This window comes from Tursiops truncatus, chromosome 1 (assembly GCF_011762595.2).
Source record: "Tursiops truncatus isolate mTurTru1 chromosome 1, mTurTru1.mat.Y, whole genome shotgun sequence".
In the NCBI taxonomy this organism is placed as follows: domain Eukaryota; kingdom Metazoa; phylum Chordata; class Mammalia; order Artiodactyla; family Delphinidae; genus Tursiops; species Tursiops truncatus.
The window spans coordinates 28,965,986-28,987,204 of NC_047034.1; the positions used below are offsets into that span (position 1 = coordinate 28,965,986).

General features: G+C 35.8%; 1 protein-coding gene across 1 annotated transcript in view; it reads left to right on the top strand.

The window, feature by feature from the left end:
- The window catches only part of PLD5 (phospholipase D family member 5), a 491,541-nt gene that overhangs the window by 355,058 nt on the left and 115,264 nt on the right, over nucleotides 1-21,219 (top strand). The gene's annotated exons all lie outside the window — the stretch shown is intronic.

A 21,219-nucleotide genomic window follows, 5' to 3' on the forward strand; every position in this document is an offset into this window, starting at 1 on the left:
GTTTATCAATTTTGTTTATCTTTTCAAAGAACTGCCTTTATTTTTACTGATCTTTTCTATTTCTTTTAGCCTGTATTTAATTTATTTCTGCTCTGATCTCTGTTATTTCTTTCCTTCTACTAACTTTGGGCATTGCTTATTCTTCTTTTTCTAGTTCCTTTAGGTATAAGGTTAGATTGTTTATTTGAGATTTCCATTATTTCCTGAGGTAAACTTGTGTTGCTCTAAACTTCCCTCTTAGAACTGCTTTTACTGCCACCCGTAGATTTTGGAATGTTGTCTTTCTGTTTTCATTTGTCTTAAGGTATTTTTTAATTTTCTCTTTGATTTCTTTATTGACCCATTGGTTGTTTAGTAACATGTTGTTTAGCCTCTATTTGTTTGTGTTTTTTTCATTTTCTTCTTGTAATTAATTTCTAGTTTCATACCATTGTGGTTGGAAAAGATGCTTGGTATGCTTTCCATCTTCTCACATTTATTGACTTTTTGTGGTTTATCATGTGATCTATCCTGGAGAATTTTCAGTGAACACTTGAAAAAATGTGTATGCTTCTGTTTTGTTTTGGGATGGAATGTTCTCTATATATTTATTAAGTTAATTTGGTCTACTGTTTGTTTTAGGTCAATGTTTCCTTATTGGTTTTCTCTCTGGATGATCTAGCCATTGGTGTAACTGGGAGATTAAAGTTCCCTACTATTATTGCTGTACTATCAATTTCTCCCTTTATCTCTGTTAATATTTGCTTCATGTATTTATATGCCTCTATTTGAGGTGAATATATATTTACAATTGTTATATCTTCTTGGATTGATCTCTTGATCATTTTGTAATGCTCTTCTTTGTCTCTTATTACAGTCTTTGTTTTAAAGTCTATTTTGTCTGATACAAATATTGCTATCCCAGCTTTCTTTTCATTTCCATTTACATGGAATATCTTTTTACATCCCTTCACTGTCAGTCTGTATGTGTCTTTAGATCTGAAGTGAGTCAGTTTTAGGCAGCATATGTATAATATATATATATATATATATCTCATATATATGAGATATCTCATATATATGAGATATATCATACATGTCATATATATATGATATATATCACATGTATATCATATATATGAGATATATCAATCATATATATGATATATATGTGATATATATCATATATATATATATTCAGTTTTTATCCATTTAGCCACCCTATCTCTTTTGATTGGAACATTTAGTACATTTACATTTAAAGTAATTATTGATGGGTATGTGCTTATTGCTATTTTGTTAATTGTTTTTGCAGTTCTCTGTTTCTTTCCTTTCTGTTCTCTTCCATTGTGATTTGATTACTTTGTTTAGGGTTATCTTTGCTGGTGCTCTACTCATTCAGAGAAATTTCTCTAGTAATGAGCTATAGAAATGATCTCTGATAGTATAGTCTTCAGGTAACTGTTTTCGGTCATAAAAAAATTTATCTCTAGTATGGCTCTTTATTTAAATTCTTTTAGGTAGTTAAGGAAAAGGTAAAAAAACAAAACAACAAAAAAAACTCTTCCCGCATCTGTTAGGCCTTTATTGCCTTTAGTTCAAAATAATTTACATGTCAAAGTAGCATATTTTGTGATCACATATTCTGTTCCCTGTGTCCTGCCTTTGAAATTTTCCCAAGATATTTCATAGTCTAGAAGTTGAGTTGGTAGATTGCTCCATCTCATTTAACCAGTCTCTTAGCCTTTACAATAGGTCAGATCATTTAAACTCACTTCAGACAAGCAGTCAGGTATTTAATTAGAGACATTTCTATATAAATAAAAGAAAAAGAGTAGTTATTGATTAGAGCAGACTATAATCCCAGTTTCTGATTTCTGAGGGTAGCCAGTCAAGAATATATCTAACTGTCATGCTCAAAACGTCTTCAGGTGGAGACAGGGCAGACAGTGGCAATCTGACAGATTCTTCTGGTTTGCAGTTTGAATGTCTCTGGTGATCTTTCTCAGTGACCCACACAACAACAGGCATGAAAATTGTCTATATGTGAGCTGTGTTGATTTCTCTGAAGTTTATCAAGTTGTCCAAATTCAACTTGTGTGGCTTCAGAAAAATAGAAGTTTTAGTTCTTAATGAATCCAAATCAGAAGAGTAGTAGAAAAATTGGAAATATTAATTTGGACAGTTGTATTCAAATATTGGTGAGAAGAAGAATTCAGGATCCAGTTAGTTCACAGGTAGGAAACAAAGCCTCACAGATAAGCAGCAGCACCAGAATCTGATATCCATAAAAGATTACTGTATTACTGAAACTTAATTTTTTCTCTCTATAATTAACCCCATTTTTATCAAAGATAATTACATTAAGACTAGTTTGTTTGCAGATTAAGTCTAACTTCAATAAATTTGTCCTCATTATTTACATAAGTGCAGCAGGAGTAGTGATGGACCATATAGGCTCTTTTAAGTTGGCTTTGCTGGAACTTTTCTTAAGGAATCTCCAGATTGAACTTTTAAAAGCCTCTCAAGGTTAGTAAGCCAAGCCCAGGACTTGTCATCAGACTTCACCTTTAATATCTGTAGATATGGGTGAATTCCTCTCTTTTTGAGGTCCCGAAAATATCCTGAGGTTCCTGGGCCTGCTGGGATATGATCTTCTTTACCTACCTGGTAAGGCTGCCAGGAACCCTGTAAGCAATATATCAAGTCAATTTTTCTAGTTCCTGAAAGCCAGCTGATCATATCTGAGTCTGTGTGTATCTCTCTCAAATGTGACATTCCAGTCAAAACCTTGGTAATAAAACCAGTGTTTCCAACTGAGTCCTGTTACAAGGAGAACAAATTCTTTTTGAACTTATACAAATAACTATATTGCTATGAAAAGAAGAATTCTCACTGAGAGTTTCTAAATTCCAGAGGGATCAGGTAGGGAGAAAAAGCAATTGTTTCATCTTCGTTCATAAAGGTATACTTTACCAAGTTGCTCTAAGTTATTGGTAGCTTCAGAGAAAAAAAGTGTCCTTAAATCTGAGAAAATAACACATTAAAGAACCAGCAGTGTTTCAAACAAAAATGTCATAAATATTATAATCATCCTCTTCAGTTCATTTAGCTCCATGTAGTTAATATTTGTTCTGATTGAATCTAGTTTTTCCATTAGCTCTGGAAATTCTTACCCAGTTAAATTTAATGATTTTCAAGTTACCAGAAACCTATATTCTAGAGTACTTGTCAGAGTTATTTTCATGAATCTCTCAAGGTGAAGCACTTTTGCAGAACACTTTTGCAAATGCATCAGAGTAAAACAATAACTGTAAATGATAAAAGACTTAAAATTTGGCATGGTTAAAAATCTGATTAGAGTTCTTTACAATGCAGTAGCAAGGAAATTTGGTTATTTCTATGACACACATTCCAAGATAATAACCAGAATTACAAGTGATAATATTGTACAAGGACATATCAGAATTTTAGGAAATTCATATAATTTCTAGAACACTTATAATATGTACCTATACAAAGAAAACATAAAGAAAGCTTAGCATCACTTATTTGACAATGTTTTCCATGTAATTGAGCATATCAAATAAGCCTAGTTAGCTTAGCATCTCTCCTTGACCTTCGTCTTTTTTTAATAAGCAGAGAGAACAAATCTTTTGTTCCAGGTGCCTTCCAGATAATCCCAAAGTTAGTTTGAGGTCGAAAATCTTTATTTAAACTTTATTTATAATTTGATTTTGAGAAGTTTGTCAAAAATACCAAAAGGTTTTGGACACTTGACCAAATAAGATCACAGTACTTAATTATCCATTTTACAAAAATGACAAAAAGATTTAGAAGGCAAATATAAAAGCTTACATTGTTCTGAGCAAAAACTAGCTATTTTAATATCAAGAAGTCTCTGTTTACTTAAGTAATCAAAGACCTGATGATAAAAGTAACATGAAGGACAGGAAATCATTTTTATAAAACACAAAATATTTGATTCCTAGGCATATTACTTAAAAGGTAAAAGAAAACAAACAAAAAAACTCAATGTTTTATTAAGAGCAGACCAATAATTGGAGAGCACTTGTCCTTTTTACAGAGAGAGAAAATCAAATTCTAATTTTGTACCAGTGTACTTTTGATAGTAAAATTTATTTAACTTTTAACTTAATTAAGTCCATTTCAATCATAGCCAGCTTGATCACACATAAAATTCCTTTTCCAAGATTCCTTTTTCATAAACTTTGTACAATTTTCTATGTCCATTTTAGTTTGTACCTTGCTCTCTTTTCCATTCTGAAATAACAACTTTACTTTAGGACAAAATTATTTTCTTTTTCCTCAACAAAAATTCATCTCCATCTGTCATACCTTTCTTTTAGCCAAAAACACACATATAGAGATACTTTTTTGCATATAAAAATTTTTCTTATCATTTCTAGTAGTTTTAATTACTTGTATTAATTAGAATTCTTAGCCCTTAGACCTGAATTTCTAGTGAAAACTAAGATGCTAGCAATGGTGAACTGTTACACTCACCTTCTTTAGATTGGCAAATTTATGAATAGATTTTATAATTTCTAGAAACGAATTCTTCTTCATAGTACAGTTTTTCAATATGGCAAAATACATGTTTACTAATATATCCAAATATCTTTAGTTTGTCTTTAAAAGGAAACCAAAAGTGGACAAATCTATGTACAATAATTAATATTTCTGTGTTTTATCTTATTTGAAAATGATCTAGATATTTAATGAATCTCTCTCCATTTAATTTAACTTAGAAAAATTCCAAAGGTGTAAGTTACCAAAGAGACTTGAGAAACCATTTAAATAGGCGTATCATAAAACATAGTTACTGTAGAAAAAGTTCACTTTTAAATTCTTATCTCACCTACATCTATCTAATTCACTTGTTTTCAGCAATTATACTTTGATTACTCATGAAAATTTCATGAGACATTAAAGCAGTTAGCCATCATCTTAAGTTGTTTTTCTTGCTGACAAATTTTATACAGATAACGTGAGCTTATTTGACTTTTATTTAACCTTGGTAGAATAAAAGTATTAATGCTGATAACTCTAAAGACTTATCTGTATTAATTAAACTAACATACTTAAACTAGCTTTTATTTACTGAAAATTATCTTAGATTATGTGAACTTGAAAAACATTTGGGTTAGTTTCTATATTTTTGAAAATTTTAGGAATACTTAATTCATAAGTGTTTAATTTTAAGCCAAATAAATAGAGCTCTTTTACAAATTAATGTTGGCATATTATACATATGCATATAAAATTACATACACACACACACGCATGCATATGTTACTGAATTCAGGTTTGGCTGCTTGCCACTCAAAAGCCAATACTTGAGAGGCAAGTGTTGGTAGAAAGGAAAGTTGCTGAAGTCGGAGAGACATCATTCTGTGGAGAAGGTGGATTCATGTCCCCAAACCAAATTCAGAGATTCTGTTCAGCCATGACAGTTTTTAAAGGGAAAAAAGGGGAAGTAATCTCAGTTAACCATTGAGGCAGAAGGTTAGGTTCTGCCTTTTCTATTGTGTGCAGGCAGGCTCAATGAGGCCTCATGATCTTTCTTCAGATGTTATCTCTTCTGTGCGGTCAGCCTGCAGCATTGCTAAGGGGACCTGCTGGGAGTAAAGAGCTAGTCATTCTTTACTTAACTCTTCATTCCTACTTCTTTTAATCTAGGAAAAGAATCAACAGGTTAGGCAAGGCATTGTGTGCATTCAGTAGAGCATAAGGCAGGAGTTAGGTTAAATGTTGCCCAGTGATTTCATTTCTGTAAGTTTTGAGGGGAACATAAATGGGCAAATAGGAAAGGGGTAAAAAAGCTGCTTACCAATTCCCATTTGTCAAATGTCATTCCATTTCTATGGGACTAGGGGTGAAGGTCTGTCTTCTGTAACTGCTTTATGCTGACATAGGGTGCTGTATTCTCAGAGTGAAAGATGTCGACATGCTCTCTTTGCTGACAGTTTTAGTTGCCTGCTTACACATGTGGGCAGAGCAAGCTATAATTATTTTGATGCTCACAAAGATATAGATTATTATGAGCAATAATATTAATCCCATTCTCTTGAGTCCAGTTCTTGGAACTGTGCTAGCCATAGATTCAGTACTGCTCAAGATGGAGCAGCTTATGTCATGGCTAAAGTCTGTGACTTCTTTGTCCTAATTATTAACTACTTGAGCCTGCTCTTTTGTGATTCAGGGAGGCCTGGGAGAATTCAGCTTTTCTACAAACAAGAGGCAGGGGACGTGGAGGGGCCTTTGTGCTTGCGGGGAGGGGCACAGTGTTCTGCTCAGTTTCACATAGACATACGTAAACATGCAGACAGAAACAGAGATCCTATAGCTTCTGTTCCAAAATTTTAGCTATGAATCAGGTACAACAATATAAAACTCACTAGTTTAGATAAACAGCAGTTGGAATAAGTTGTTTACCCACTCAGGTGGCTAAAGCTTTTTACTACTTGTGAAGATTTTTAAGATTTGTATTTGCCTTGACAAGTAATCTAATGGAGGCTGTGGATGAGCTTGGGGTAAGGGAGCTTTTATAGCAGTTTGTATTTTAAAAAGCCTCTTTCCCTCCCATTTTTGTCTTTGGTTTCTTGCAAGTATGGCTTTGTTTTAGTTATTTCCTGAGTTGTTTGCATTTTAAAGACATGGTAAGATTTACATCTTCAAAGAACCAAGAGATAATGTAAGTTTTTTCCTAGGAGTTTTGAGGTACATTTCTTTATTATCAGGGTAATCACTATTAAAATTGTTCCTTCATTTTAGAACAATTCAATGTCCCAATCTTTTACAATATCTACAAGCATTTTGAAGTGAATAGGGGAGTTTTGGGGTATGGTAAATACAGGTAGCTTTTGAATTGTTTCTGAACTGCAGTTCTGGTTTTGTAAAGAGTTGTAAAGTAAGTACAGTTGCTTTTAATTCCTCAAGAATTGGGTTTCAGCATACATAATATCAAGGGGCTTATCTGGCCAACCAACTGCATTATCTTCAATTTGCTGCTTTATATCATGGAGAAGTTTTTCAACTAAAATGGAAACCAAAAAATTTCTATATCTTGGAGCCTCAGGGTTTAATGCAGTATGCCTTTGTTAAGTCTGTATAAAGCATTTTAACAAAGGCCTTCTTTCTGAGTGCACACTTCAACCTTGGACCAATTCATCTTAGAAGGGAAAGCTTCTGCTAATGCTTTTATCAACCCCTGAATATCAGCCTCAAGCTGAGCTATTTCCTGATCATTTGCAGGAAACCCCTGAAAAGGAAACTAAGAACACCCCTTAGTTGCCAAACAAAGTCCCTGTGAATTAGGTTGTGAATAGCCATTCATATTTTAAATTTCTCTTTAAATTTGGTAGGATCTTCTAAAAGTGGAGGTAAAAAGGACTTTATAATTTAAAAGATCTGCTTCTGGCCAGGGGACATGAATTCCTTGGGTGGGGGTCAAGGATTTATTTGCAAAGGACATTGAATAGGAAGGCCTGAGGGTGGCAGAGCCTGATTATAGGACCCCACAAAGCAAGCTTTACTGCCCATCTCAGGTGCTTCTGCTAAATTCACTTCCTGGTTTTCAGTATTTACATGAGTAACCTGTATACTCTGGGTTAAGAAGTTAGGCTGGAGTGCTCTCTGTAAATCTTGTAAGAAGAGGGAAGTTAATATAGGCAGCTGGGTGTTTATGGAATTTTTCTGCGGAAGGTGGAGGAGTTTGGGGAACTAAGGGAATTTGCTGAGAAGACAGGCCCAGATTTCAAGAAGAATTTATGTTGGATGTGGACTTTAAATTTTGTTCTACATCTAATCTCTGTTTTTTCATCTTGTTAAGGGAGTCCCTGCGGCTAGCTGCAGTACTCCTTTGTATACACTTTTCAACTTGGTTTTTCCACAGGTACCAATAAGATAATTATTTAGGAAGAGAGCCCTTTAAAAACTTTCTTTTAAATATAGCCAATTTAAAGAATCCATTGTCTGGTCATTAAATGAGTAGAATCTTATATTAATCTTGATAGGGACTCAAGCCAGTAGACCTTTTTTATGGCTTAACCATGAATGCAAGAGGCATCCTAAAGAAAGTGCAAAAGATGCAGCCCTCCCAAAATCCAGAAAGTTCACTTCCAGAGTTAGTCTACAAAAACAAAGACCTTTGTTGTCAGAGATTTAAGAATGGTGTAGCGCAAATGGTGTCTCCAGTATCTTACAGGAACATGAGGCGGAACAAATCACAGACCCACTAATCTATGACACCAGGCAGGCGCTACTGGAATGGGATTTTTCCAGCACTAAAAAGGCAGTGAGGGGCTTCCCTGGTGGCACAGTGGTTGAGAGTTTGCCTGCCGATGCAGGGGACACGGGTTCGTGCCCTGGTCCGGGAAGATCCCACATGCCATGGAGCGGCTGGGCCCGTGGGCCATGGCCGCTGAGCCTGCGTGTCCGGAGCCTGTGCTCCTCAACGGGAGAGGCCACAACAGTGAGAGGCCTGCGTACCGCAAAAAAAAAAAAAAAAAAAAAAAAGGCAGTGAAGGTTGAGATAACAAAGACCCCTTGTGGACTGGGACCACTTATGACAGACTTCCCAGAGAGCAGGCACAGCCAGACAAAGGGGATGCTGCTTGTGAATTATGTCTTAGAATCCCAGTCTATTCAACTGTGGTCCCCAGACACACACCGGCACATACACCTTCTGTATATGGAGACGACAAGAGAAAATACTCCCACTGGTCACAAAGCTTTCTGGATGTATAACAAGACAAAAGGAAAACCTTATCCGGTTTTTACATAGGGGACTCACAGCAGAGTTTGTCTAAGCAGACGTCAATCTTGGGAGAATCATGAACTCTGTGAGGCCAGCTTGAACAGCAGGTTTATAGGGCCTACATCTGCATTCTACCCTGTGGTTTTCCTCCTTATGACAAATTACACAAATCAGAGAAAAATAAAAACACTGATCATCTCTGGGAGGAAAGAGACCAGTAGGAAACAAGAGTACTCATAACAAATCTTTTCCAAAGTCACTAAACCAAGGGAACTAGTTCACACAAATATTTTCTTCTGCTAATTTAAATTTAGAAAAAGAAAAGGACTCCCACCACTCTTGCTTCCACCAGACCCTATAGGCAGAGAGAGATCCAGGAGAGAGGCTGATTTGGCATGAATTCTGATTATCTGTCAGAGGTCCCAGGATCTCTCAGCTGCAGCACCCCCAGGCCAGCAGTGTCCAGCCAGTTGGGAGCCCCACAGTGGATGCCAAAACTCTAGGTAAGGAAATCTTTTCCCTTCTTTTGCTAGTCTAATAATTAAATTGACGTAAGACAGATTAACAGGAGAAAATGTACATGTGGGAACCCCAGAGATATGAGGCTCCCCAAAAGCCATCCTGAACTAAGGAGAAGAATGTAAGGGTCTGGTAATTCATAGGGAAGGAAGAGAAATCACAGGAAGATGGGAAGAGCAAATGTTTACTAAACAAATCCTTGCCCTGCCATGCAGATAAGCCTTTCTAATATAAAAAGTTTTCTCTGGTAATAGCTCCCTTCCCAGCACAGGCTCCCTGTCTAAATTCTTTTAGGCAATTAAGGGAGAGGCAAAAATAAAAATAAAAAAACTTACCAGATAGACTTTTTACTTTCTCTGAAAAATTTAGTTTCTATCTTCCTCTATAGTTAATTCCCCATTTCTTTGTTTCTCTTATAGCAAAGTGTTTGGAATGAGTTATCAATACTTGCTCTACTTCTTTGCCTAACAATTCTTCCTGAGTCTGTTAGGCCTTGATTGCCTTCAGCTCATAATAATACACGTCCCAAAGTGGCGTATTTGGGAGTCTTCATTATTTTTGCAGGATCAGACAATGTTATAATTCGCTTACCCACTCCCTTGTTATTTTTATTTCAATAATTTTAAAAGAAAACAAAAGTTGGAGAAATAAGTTTAAGAGAATTCTACTCAGCTTCACCCTGTTCTATGGTTAATGGTTGGAAGGGTCATCTGACCCTTGCTTGCCTGTGTAAAAAGAACAACAACAACTTTTCTATATTCTGAATTCTTTTTTAAAATGTTTTGATTGGGGTATCAAAGCTGTCAACTTGAAGTTTCAATAGGTTGTGTGAGCCAAATTCTTGTCAGTTTTTAACCCAGGGGATATTTCACAACTGTGATAGCATTTTTCTAATAAAAGCATTGAGATGAAGGTTTCTTATTGAAAAAAGAATGGTCATTAGAGCATATGTATAGGTTAGCCAGTCCACCCCCCATCAACCAATGATTAACCCATATTTTTATAAGCAGGTGATGTTTATCCCAGGGTATTTTATCTTTGTCATAGAACAGTTTATGAAAATTTTTTTCAGAAACTCTATTTAGTTGCAGAAGAAAAGATTTTGTCAGAGTTTTTCAGGATAAGTAGTATTTTCTGGAAGCTCTAGGGTTAGATTTTAAGCCCTCTGAGACATTTCTTTTAACCCATCACAAAAAGGCACTTGTGCATGTGCTTGAAGATATGTGTAATCTGAAAGTCAAAATTATGCAAAATTGAATCTTGGTTTAAATATTTTCTTCCACACAAATCAGGATACAGTAGGGGTTTTCTGAATAAGTGTTTCCCATTCTCCCCACTGGTAGCCACAATCTGAATTAGACATAGTGCATCCTTAACAACGTGCCTATGTGGGAAGTGTGTGACAGATATCCCTGGGTCAATGGTCAGTACTGTCCTTCATGGAAGGGTAAACAGGACACCCACAACTTTCAAATATAGCACCAAGCAGGACAGCCATTGCCCACCACCCAGATCACCATTAGTGTTCAATGGGCCTTTCCAAAACAAAAACCAAACCAAACCAAACAAAAAATAAACAGCTTTCTTTTGTTACCAAAAAAAACCCTCCTGCAATGTTAAAAATCTTTCTGCTTTTAACCCGTTCTAAGTCATGCAGCCAATCCTCACTGATTTATACAGACTGTGTGTCGTTGCATGAAGCTCTAGTTCTCATTCCATATGTTTTTCTTCTTTTCTTCTTTTTTTAATTGAGATATAATTGACATATAACATTATATTAGTTTCAAGTGTACAACATAATGATTTGATGCAGTTAACCATTGAACAGCTCCAGGGTTAGGGGCACTGACCCCTCTGCTGTTGAAAATCTGTGTATAACTTTACAGTCAGTATTTTTTATCCATGGTAGTGCATCTGTGGTTTCAATTAACTGAAGATCATGTAGTACTGTAGGATTTATTGGAAAAAATCTGAGTATAAGTGGACCTGCACAGTTCAAACCCATGTTGTTCAAGTGTCAACTGTGTTGTGAAGTGATCACCACAATAAGTCTAGTTAACATTCATCACCAGACATGCCTACAATTTTTTTTCTCATATTAAGAGCTTTTAAGATCTACTCTTTTAGCAACTTTCAAATATGCAATACAGCATTATTTACGATAGTCGTCATGCTATATATTACATCCCATGACTTATTTATTTTATAACTGGGAGTTTGTACCTTTACACCCCCTTCACCCACTTTGCCCACCTCCCATCCATCCACCTCTGGCAACCACCAATCTGTTCTCTGTATCCATGAGCTTAGTTTTTTGCTTTTGTTTTTTGGGAATGTTTTCGTTTGTTTCATATATAAGTGAGATCATACAGTATTTGTGTTTCTCTATCTGACTTATTTCATTTAGCATAATGCCCTCAAGGTCCATCCATGTTGTCGCAAATGGCAGGGTTTCTTTCTTTTGACTGAAAATATTTCATTGTGTATATATACCACATTTTCTCTATCCATTCATCCATCAGTGGACACTTAGGTTGATTCCATATCTTGGCTCTTGTAAATAATGCTGCAGTGAATATGGGGAGGCAGATATCTTTTGTAGTTAGTGTTTTTGTTTCCTTCAGAAAAAACCTAGAAGTGAAATAGCTGGATCATATGGTAGTTGTATTTTTAATTTTTTTGAGAAATCTTCATACTCTTTCCCATAGTGACTGTACCAAATTACATTCCCACCAACAGTGCACAAGGGTTTCCTTTTCTCTACATCCTCACCAGCACATGCTATTTCTTCTTTTTGATAATTGCCATTCTAACAAGTGTAAGGTGATATTTCATTGTGGTTTTATGTGCATATTCTTGGTGATTAGTGATGTTGAACATCTTTTCATATAGCTACTAACCATCTACATGTCTTCTTTGGAAATATGTTTATTCAACTCATCTGCCCATTTTAAATCAGATTGTTGGTGACAGGAGTTGCTATTGAGCTGTATGAGTTCTTTACATATTTTGGATATTAACCCCTTATTGTATATATGATTTGCAAATATTTTCTCCCATTTGGTAGGTTGCTTTTTCATTTTGTTCATGATCTCCTTTACTATGTAGAAGTTTTTTAGTTTGATGTAGTCCCTCTTGGGTTTTTTTTGCTTTTGTTGCCTTTACTTTTGGCGTCAAACCCAAAACATCATTGCCAAGGCAGATGTTAGGAGCATGCCACCTGTGTTTTTTTCTATGAGTTTTATGGTTTCAGGTCTTACGTTAAAGTATTTAATCCATTCTGAGTTCATATTTGTGTATAAAGTCCATAGTCCAGTTTCATTTTTTTATGTCTGGCTGTCCAGTTCACAATGCCATTTATTGAAGAAACTGTCCTTTCCCCTTTGTATATTCTTGGCTCCTTTGTCATAAATTAGTTGACCATATATATGCGGGTTTATTTCTGGGCTCTCTATTCTCTTTCATCCATATGTTTTTAATACTGGAAAGTAGTTGGACCAAATATCACTTAACTTATATTACTTTTCTTCTCTTGTAATCACTGCCTGAAGCATTTTCTTTTATTAATTAGAGGAGATGCTTTTTAAAAAATATCTCCATTTTCCTTCATAACACATAATTATACCTGCTTTCTTTTTCTCTGTCTCCAAGATCCTGATGTCTTCTCTCTTATTATTCCTGCCTTTCATTTTCTTTCCATGGTCTTGGAACAGTTCCCATTTCAAATTTCCAAGTTTCTCATACTGAAGGAATATTAGGGGCCTCATAATGTTACACACTGAGGTTTTTGATGGGTACAGTACGCCAATATTAATCATGAAGATTTTAACATTAAAAGCTGAATATTCTTTGTGGGTTATGTCACATGATCGATTTGCCATATGCTTAAGTGAATTGTCTGATTTCTTAGTAAGTTTTGAAGGAAAAACACGTCTAAAGGTGATCCATTCATTGATTCATTCATTCAACAGATACTTATTGAATGCCTCTGAGTGGGGGTAAGTCAGAAGTCTTTATTACCTTTATAAGGCTTACAACCTAGCAAGGAAGACAAATGCTAAACAAGAAATGATTCTTATGATGAGTATGTCTAAAAGGGAACTTCACAGAGATTTACATTCCCCAGCATTTCCCTCATGTAGGTGCCTCAATCTATTAACTCATTTAGAACTCACAACAATTCTGTAAAAGAGGTCCTTTTTTTTCCATCCCAATCATATAGAAGAGAAAACTGAGGTACAAGAAGCTGAATGACTTGCTCAAGGACACTCAGCTACCAAATGGAAGAAGCAGGATTTGAACCACACAGTCAGATTTTCAGGCCATCCAGTTTACACTAGGGATTACCTAGCAATGTCTTCTGTAGAACTTTTCTTTTCTTTTTGCGGTACACGGGCCTCTCACTGTTGTGGCCTCTCCCATTGCGGAGCACAGCCTCCGGATGCACAGGCTCAGCGGCCATGGCTCACAGGCCTAGCCACTCCGCGGCATGTGGGATCTTCCCAGACCGGGGCCCGAACCCATGTCCCCTGCATTGGCAGGCGGACTCTCAACCACTGTGCCACCAGGGAAGCCCTGTAGAACTTTTCTTCTGGAGCTTTTCTTCCACCTTCTTTCTTCCCCTCCCACTGTCTCCCTTCCAATCTCTAGTTTATTGGTGATAGTTTATTAATGGAACTGGAGTCTGAGAAAGAAATGAACCAGAAGTTGGTCAGGAGCCTATCAGATGCTAGCATGTCTAGGGAGATGAACTAATAGAAGAGGAAGAATAAATTTCTTCTCTGATCTTATTATTTCCTTTCTTTTATTAGCTTTGGGCTTTGCTTGCTCTTCTTTTTCTAGTTTTTTTCCCCCCCCCGGTACGCGGGTCTCTCACTGTTGTGGCCTCTCCCGCCGTGGAGCACAGACTCCAGACGCGCAGGCTCAGCAGCCATGGCTCACGGGCCCAGCCGCTCCACAGCATGTGGGATCTTCCCGGACCGGGGCACGAACCCGTGTCCCCTGCATCGGCAGGTGGACTCTAAACCACCGCGCCACCAGGGAAGCCCCTTTTTCTAGTTTTTTTAAATGTAAATTTAGATTGTTTTCTGAGATTTTTCTTATGTCCTGAGGTAGGTATCACCATGAACTTCCCACTTAGGACTGCCTTTGTTGCATCCCATAGATTTTGGAGCATTGTGTTTCTATTTTCATTTGTGTCAAGGTGTTTTTAAATTTTCTCTTTGATTTCTTCATTGACCCCTTGGTTGTTTAATAGCATGTTGTTTAGTTTCCATGTGTTTGTTTTTTCCAGTTTTCTTCTTGTAATTGATTTCTAGTTTTATACCATTGTGATCACAAAAGATGCGTGATATGATTTCACTCTTTCAAGTCATTGAGACTTGCTTTGTGGCCTAACATGTGATCTATTCTGGTGAACGTTCCATGTGTATTTGAAAAGAATGTGTAATCTGCTGGTTTTGGTATGGAATGTTCCATATATATCTATTAAGTCTATCTGATTTAATGTGTCATTTAAGGCCCAACCCCCAGTCCGCGAACCCGTACAGGAACCAGTCCACACAGCAGAAGGTGAGCAGCAGACGAGCGAGCAAAGTTTCATCTGCTGCTCCCCATCACTCCCCATCACTCGCATTACCACCTGAACCATCTCCCTCCCATCTGTGGAAAAATTGTCTTCCACAAAACTGGTCCCTGGTGCCAAAAAGGTTGGGAACTGCTAATTTAAGGTCAGTGTTTCCTTAAAGATTTTCTGTCTAGGTGGTCCATCCATTGATGTAAGTAGGGTGTTAAAGTGCTCTACTATTATTGTATTACTGTCAGTTTCTCTCCTTATGTCTGTTTATATGTACTTTATATATTTAGATACTTCCATGAAAGGTGTATAGATATTTATAAATATTATATCCTCTTGTTGGATTGACCCCTTTATCATTATGTAATGCTCTTCTTTGTCTTTTGTTACAGTCCTTGTCTTAAAGTCTATTTTGTCCAATATAAGTATAGCTACCCCAGCTTTCTTTTTATTTCTATTTACATGGAATATCTTTTTCCAGTCTTTCACCTTCAGTCTGTGTGTGTCTTTACATCTGAAGTGAGTCTGTTGTAGGCAGCATATGTATGGGTCTCCTATTTTATCCATTAATTTACTCTTTGTCTTTTGATTGAAGCATTTAGTCCATTTATATTTAAAATAATTATTGATAGCTATGTACTTATTGGCATTTTGTTAATTGTCATCAGGCTATTTTTGTAGTTCTCTGTTCCTTTCTTCTTCTCTTGCTCTCTTCCCTTGTGCTTTGATGACTTTCTTTAGTATTGTGTTTGGATTCCTTTCTCTTTATTTTTTGTATATCTATTATAGGTTTTTGGCTCGTGGTTATCATGAGGTTCATATATGACAACAAACATATATATACATACATACAAATATACATATCTATGTGTGTGTATATATATATATTATATATATTATATATATATAAATATAGTATATATGTATATATATTTTTAGTTCATGGTCATTTAACCTTGAACGTATTCTACAAGCTCTACATAATTTACATCTTTTCATTTTTTGTTTCTCTTCATTAACTATTGTAGTTATACTTGATTTTACTAGTTTTGTTTTTTAACCTTCAAACTAGCTTTATAAGTAGTTGATTAACTACCGTAACTGTATATTTGCCTTTAGCAGTGAGTTTTTTTTCATATGTTTTCTTATTTCTAGATATGGCCTTTTCTTTGTCATTTAAAGAAGTCTCTTTAACATTTCCTGTAAGGCCAGTTTACTGGTGATGAGCTCCTTTAGCTTTTGCTTGTCTAGGAAACTCTATTTCTCCCTCAATTTTGAATGATAACTTTGCCAAGTAGTATTCCTAGTTGTAAGTTTTTTTCCTTTCACCATTTTGAATATATCATGCCACTCCCTTCTGACCTGCAAAGTTCCTGCTGAAAAATCTGCTGATAGCCTTATGGAGTTTTCCTTGTACATAATAAATTGTTATTTTCTTTCTAACTGCTTTTGAGATTCTCTCTTTATCCTTAAATTTTACTATTTTAATTATGATGTCTCTTGGTGTGGTTCTCTTTGGGCTCATCTTGTTTGGAATTATCTGGGCTTCCTGGATGTCTATTTTTTTCCCCAGATTAGGGAAGTTTTCCACCATAATTTCTTGAAATATTTTTTGGCCTTTTCTCTCTCTCTTCTCCTTCCAGGATCCCCATATTGCAAATGTTACTATGCTTGGTGTTGTTTGTTAAGGTATCCTTTGCTTTTTAAATTTTTTTCTTTTTTCTTTTTTCTTTTTTTTTTTTTTTTTGGCCGCTCAGATTGATGATTTGTGCATCTACTTCATTCATTCTTCTGTTGACCCCTCTGGTGTATTTTTCAGTTCAGTTCAGTTATAACCTCTGTTTGGTACTTTCTCTTTGTTGAGGTTCTCACTGTGTTCATCCATTTCTCCCAAGATCAGTGAGCTTATTTTTGACCACTACTTTGAAACTCTTTATCAGTTAGGTTTCTCATCTCTGTTTCGTTAAGATCCTTTTCTGGGGATTTTTCATATTCTTTGGTTTGGAATACATTCCAGTGTATCCTCATTTTGCCTGACTGTCTTTGTCTTTATGTACTAGGCAAAACAGCTCCCTCTCCCATTCTTGAATACATGGTCTTACGTAGGAGATGATCCATAGAGCCCAGAAACACAACCTCCCCTGGCTTTAAGAGCCAGCTCTCAAGGGATGTCTCTTATGTGGAATACCTCACTGCTTGTGGCAGGGTTGTGGCTGGGCAGGATGCACTCACCTGGTGTGGTTGTGGCTTAGCTGCTGACTGGGGTGGGCTGGGTGCAAGATGCTCATGCAGTGGAGTTTTTGCAGAATGGGGCAGGGCTCAGCTCTGGCCACCAACATCCCAGACCTTATCATATTTTATTACAACTGATGAGCCATTTTAGATCATGTTTTACTTATCTGTTTTGAGTGTGGAATTTTTTGCATAATTGAGGATGTATAATTTAAGCAAACTTTATTTTTTTCTTTGCAACGATTTTTTTTATTTTTAACCATTTTTAAAATTGAAGTATAGTTAATTTACAATGTTGTGTTAGTTTCAGGTGTACAGTGAAGTGAGATATATATATATGTATTATCTCACAACATTGTAAATTAACTACACTTCAATTTATATATAGTCTTTTTCAGATTCTTTTCCATTGTAGGTTATTACAAGATATTGAATATAGTTCCCTGTGCTATACAGTAGGTCCTTGGTGCTTATCTATTTTATATATAGTAGTATATATATATTAATCCCAAACTCTTAATTTATCTCCCCCACCTTTCACTATCCCCTTTAGTAACTATAGGTTTGTTTTCTATGTTTGTGAGTCTATTTCTGTTTTGTAAATAAGTTCATTTATGTCATTTTTTAAGATTCAACACGTAAGTGATATTATATGATATTTTTTCTTTGTGTGTCTTATTTCACTTAATATGATAATCTCTAGGTCCATCCATGTTGCTGCAAATGGCATTATTTCATTCTTTTTTATAGCTGATTAATACTCCATTGTGTATATATACCATATCTTCTTTGTCCATTTATCTGTTGATGGACAGTTAGGTTGCTTCCATGTCTTGGATACTGTAAATAATGCCGCTGTGAACACTGGGGTGCATGTATCTTTTCAAATCAGAGTTTTCTCCAAATATATGCCCAGGAGTGGGATTGCAGGATCGTGGTAATTCTAGTTTTAGTTTTCTGAGGCACTTTCACACTATTTTCCGTAGTAGCTGCACCAATTTACATTCCCACGAACAGTGTAGGAGGGGTCCCTTTTCTCCACACCCTCTCCAACATTTATTAGAGAAAATTTTATTTTTAAGTATAACTTTATTTTAAAGCCTAATGGTTCCTTAAATCAACCATTCCTATAGAGAGTTTAATTATTGAACTATGAGGCAATAATCAAAGTGTGGCATTTCGCTAGAAATGGACCCTGTGAGTCCAAATCTGTAGACTAAAAGCAAAGTATCAAAGACAACCCGTGAAAAATTCCACAACATTGTTTTGACAATGTTTGAATGGATATGTTAAAACTAAAAATGAAATGTGTACTTTAGATTCACTTTTTCTACAACTGGAACATGTAACTGATTATCTAAAAAATTTTCTGAATATCACTCACTGAATGATTTGAAAACAGAGATATGTCATGACTGGTGATTTTTACCCTTTGGTGTTCCCTTTAGTCTTCAAGCCAATGGATTCCAGAATGTTGCTAATTAAATGGATTAAACTGTATCGGTTTTATTAAAGCTCCCAAGAATAGGCTATGACCTTTTTCATTGCTCATACAAATCAATACATTCAGAATAAGAAAAACTTGATTGGTACGATAGACTTCTGCTGCAAACTTTGCTTTCAGGAAACACTTATAAGCCTTTACAGAAATCTATAATTACTAATACTGATGTATTTCCCTTTGATACATGCTTAAGGCTCATTAATTACCTGTGTTCAAAAACTGGTGATAAACTTATTTTTATAATGCAATTAGGGGTATATTAACATGTGATAAACTGTTTAAAAATAAGACAATGGTAAACACTAAATTCAGGATCATGGTTGCATCAGAGAAAAATGGTAGGGATATGGGATCAAGCATAAGCACACAAACAACTTTAATGCAGGATATCTCATCCTCGAGACTGTCAACATTTGGGGCAGGATAAGTCTCTGTTGTGGGAGACTGCCTGGTGTATTGCAGGATGTTTAGCAACATCCCTGAACTCTACCCACTGGATGCTAACAGTGTTCCTGTCAGCAATTTTGACAAACAAAAATGTCTCCAGTTATTGTTGCATGTCCCATGGGGGAAGGGGGACAGAATCATCACTGACTGGGAAGCACTGCTTTAATCAGATTGGCAAGGTTTTAGTTTTTATGTTTAGTAAGAAGGAAGGTTCACAGGTATCCATTTGTATATGGTGCTTCATAATTTTCTTGTAAGTTACATATGTGCTCTTGAAATTTACTAAAGCTTTAGTAATATACTTTCAACAGGTGACTTTCTGGAAATAAACTTGGAGATACATTTGTTTGATTTTTTTCATGATAGTCAACGGGAATATAGAACTTTATTTTCTACTTTTAACCACAATGTACTAACATACTTCCTTTTGTGTCTTATGAAGAGTATTTTGACAGAATGTTTATTTTAAATTTGAAATATTTAATCATGCAATTTGTGCAACTGGCTCGTTGCTAAAAATTGCATGATTTTTAGCCCAGAACTGAATATTTTTAGTCAGACATTAAAGATATGCATATAAAGGTTGTAGGACTTATGTGTGCACAAAATAAAGTACAATCTTATCTGATCAATATCATAAGAATAAGTTAGTAAAGAAACATAACCCTCTAAACCAAGTTTAAATAACAAGTAATTGATTCTAAAGATTTAGAGGAACTCAAGGTCTGAGTGGAGCTGGTCTGAGGAGACGAGGCTGCCAAGCACTCTCCTCTACCACTGCCTCCCTCTTCCTTTTCCTCTCCTGGGAGGACATTGTCTTTTTATCTCTTTTTCTCACGCATCTGGTTCTTTCACACTCTCTGAAGCTTGCCTTCTCCTCCCCTTCATTTATGTGGACTTGTATAGTCATGGCAACCTCCATCTGTTTATGACTCTCCAGCACAGCTTCTTTTAATTAGCTTCAGAGGAAATCTTATTGGCTTAGCTTAGGTCAGATGTCTACATTTGGTTCAGTCAGCTGTGGCAAAATAGAGACTAAACAGATTATCATGGTACCTAGACCTTTCCATTCTGCATCATGTGGGTGCATCTAGCACTCTAAGAAGAGGGCATTGTCCAAGAATAAAGGATGAACATCTAAACCACATGTAACATCAACTAACAGACATAGCCTATGAAGATTTTGTTTCCCCTTCATGAAAGAGACAGAGAGGGAACTGTTAGATGTAGAGAAGATACATCTGGAGTATATAAATCTGAGCATAGGTAGAATTTAACTCTCTTATCTACACTGGAATTAAAGATTAAATTCTTCAACCAGATGTCGTCTGATGTTGTTCACTTTCCCCCTGAGTTATCTTCCTTATGTGTAAGTGTGTGTGAACATTCCAATGTTAAACCTCTTCAGAATCTCTGGTGTTCAGTTAATCTAGAGAGAAAACACATTCCTGAAGTTTCAAAATGGAAATAATAAATAATATTTTAGCAATTTTAGATTGGAATGAGTATCCTGAGGGGATGAATTAGCTACTGTTCAACATATATATTATTTGTGAATCCATTTCTGATCAAAATATGAATATAAGGATTTTTTTGTTGATGGTAATAAAGCAGAATCACAAACATAGTCATGTCCTAAAAATCATGTGGTAGACACAGATGGAAGGCTGCTCGCCAAGGGTCTGCATTGTAGGCAGGTGGGGGTGACTTTGAGCTCATCCATGTACTATCATCCACAGCTGCATCATACATGAGGAACAGTGAGGTGCTCCAAAATCTGACTAAGGCAAACATTAGGGTCCCTGAAAAAGAACAATGCTCTCTATACGTGAGTTAGTTATTAATTCCACTAAACAAGGTATAGGACAGCAAGTTTAATGCTGGAAAGTCTTTCTAGAGGAGGATCCACATTTTTAAATATGCGTATATGCAGTCAACTTGATTCCCCAAGGTAGTGACATTAATTTCCAATTCATTGTGACATTATACTACTTTTCTTTAAGTATTTTTTAATTAATAAATAACTTTTAGTTAATATTTTCATTTTCTCTGTTAAATTTCAATGGATTATATTCTTCATTGACATTATGCATGCACAAAATAAAGTACAATATTATCTGGTTAATACCATAAGAATAACAGTAAAGAAATAGAACTGCTCTAAAACCAGGAGCATTCTCT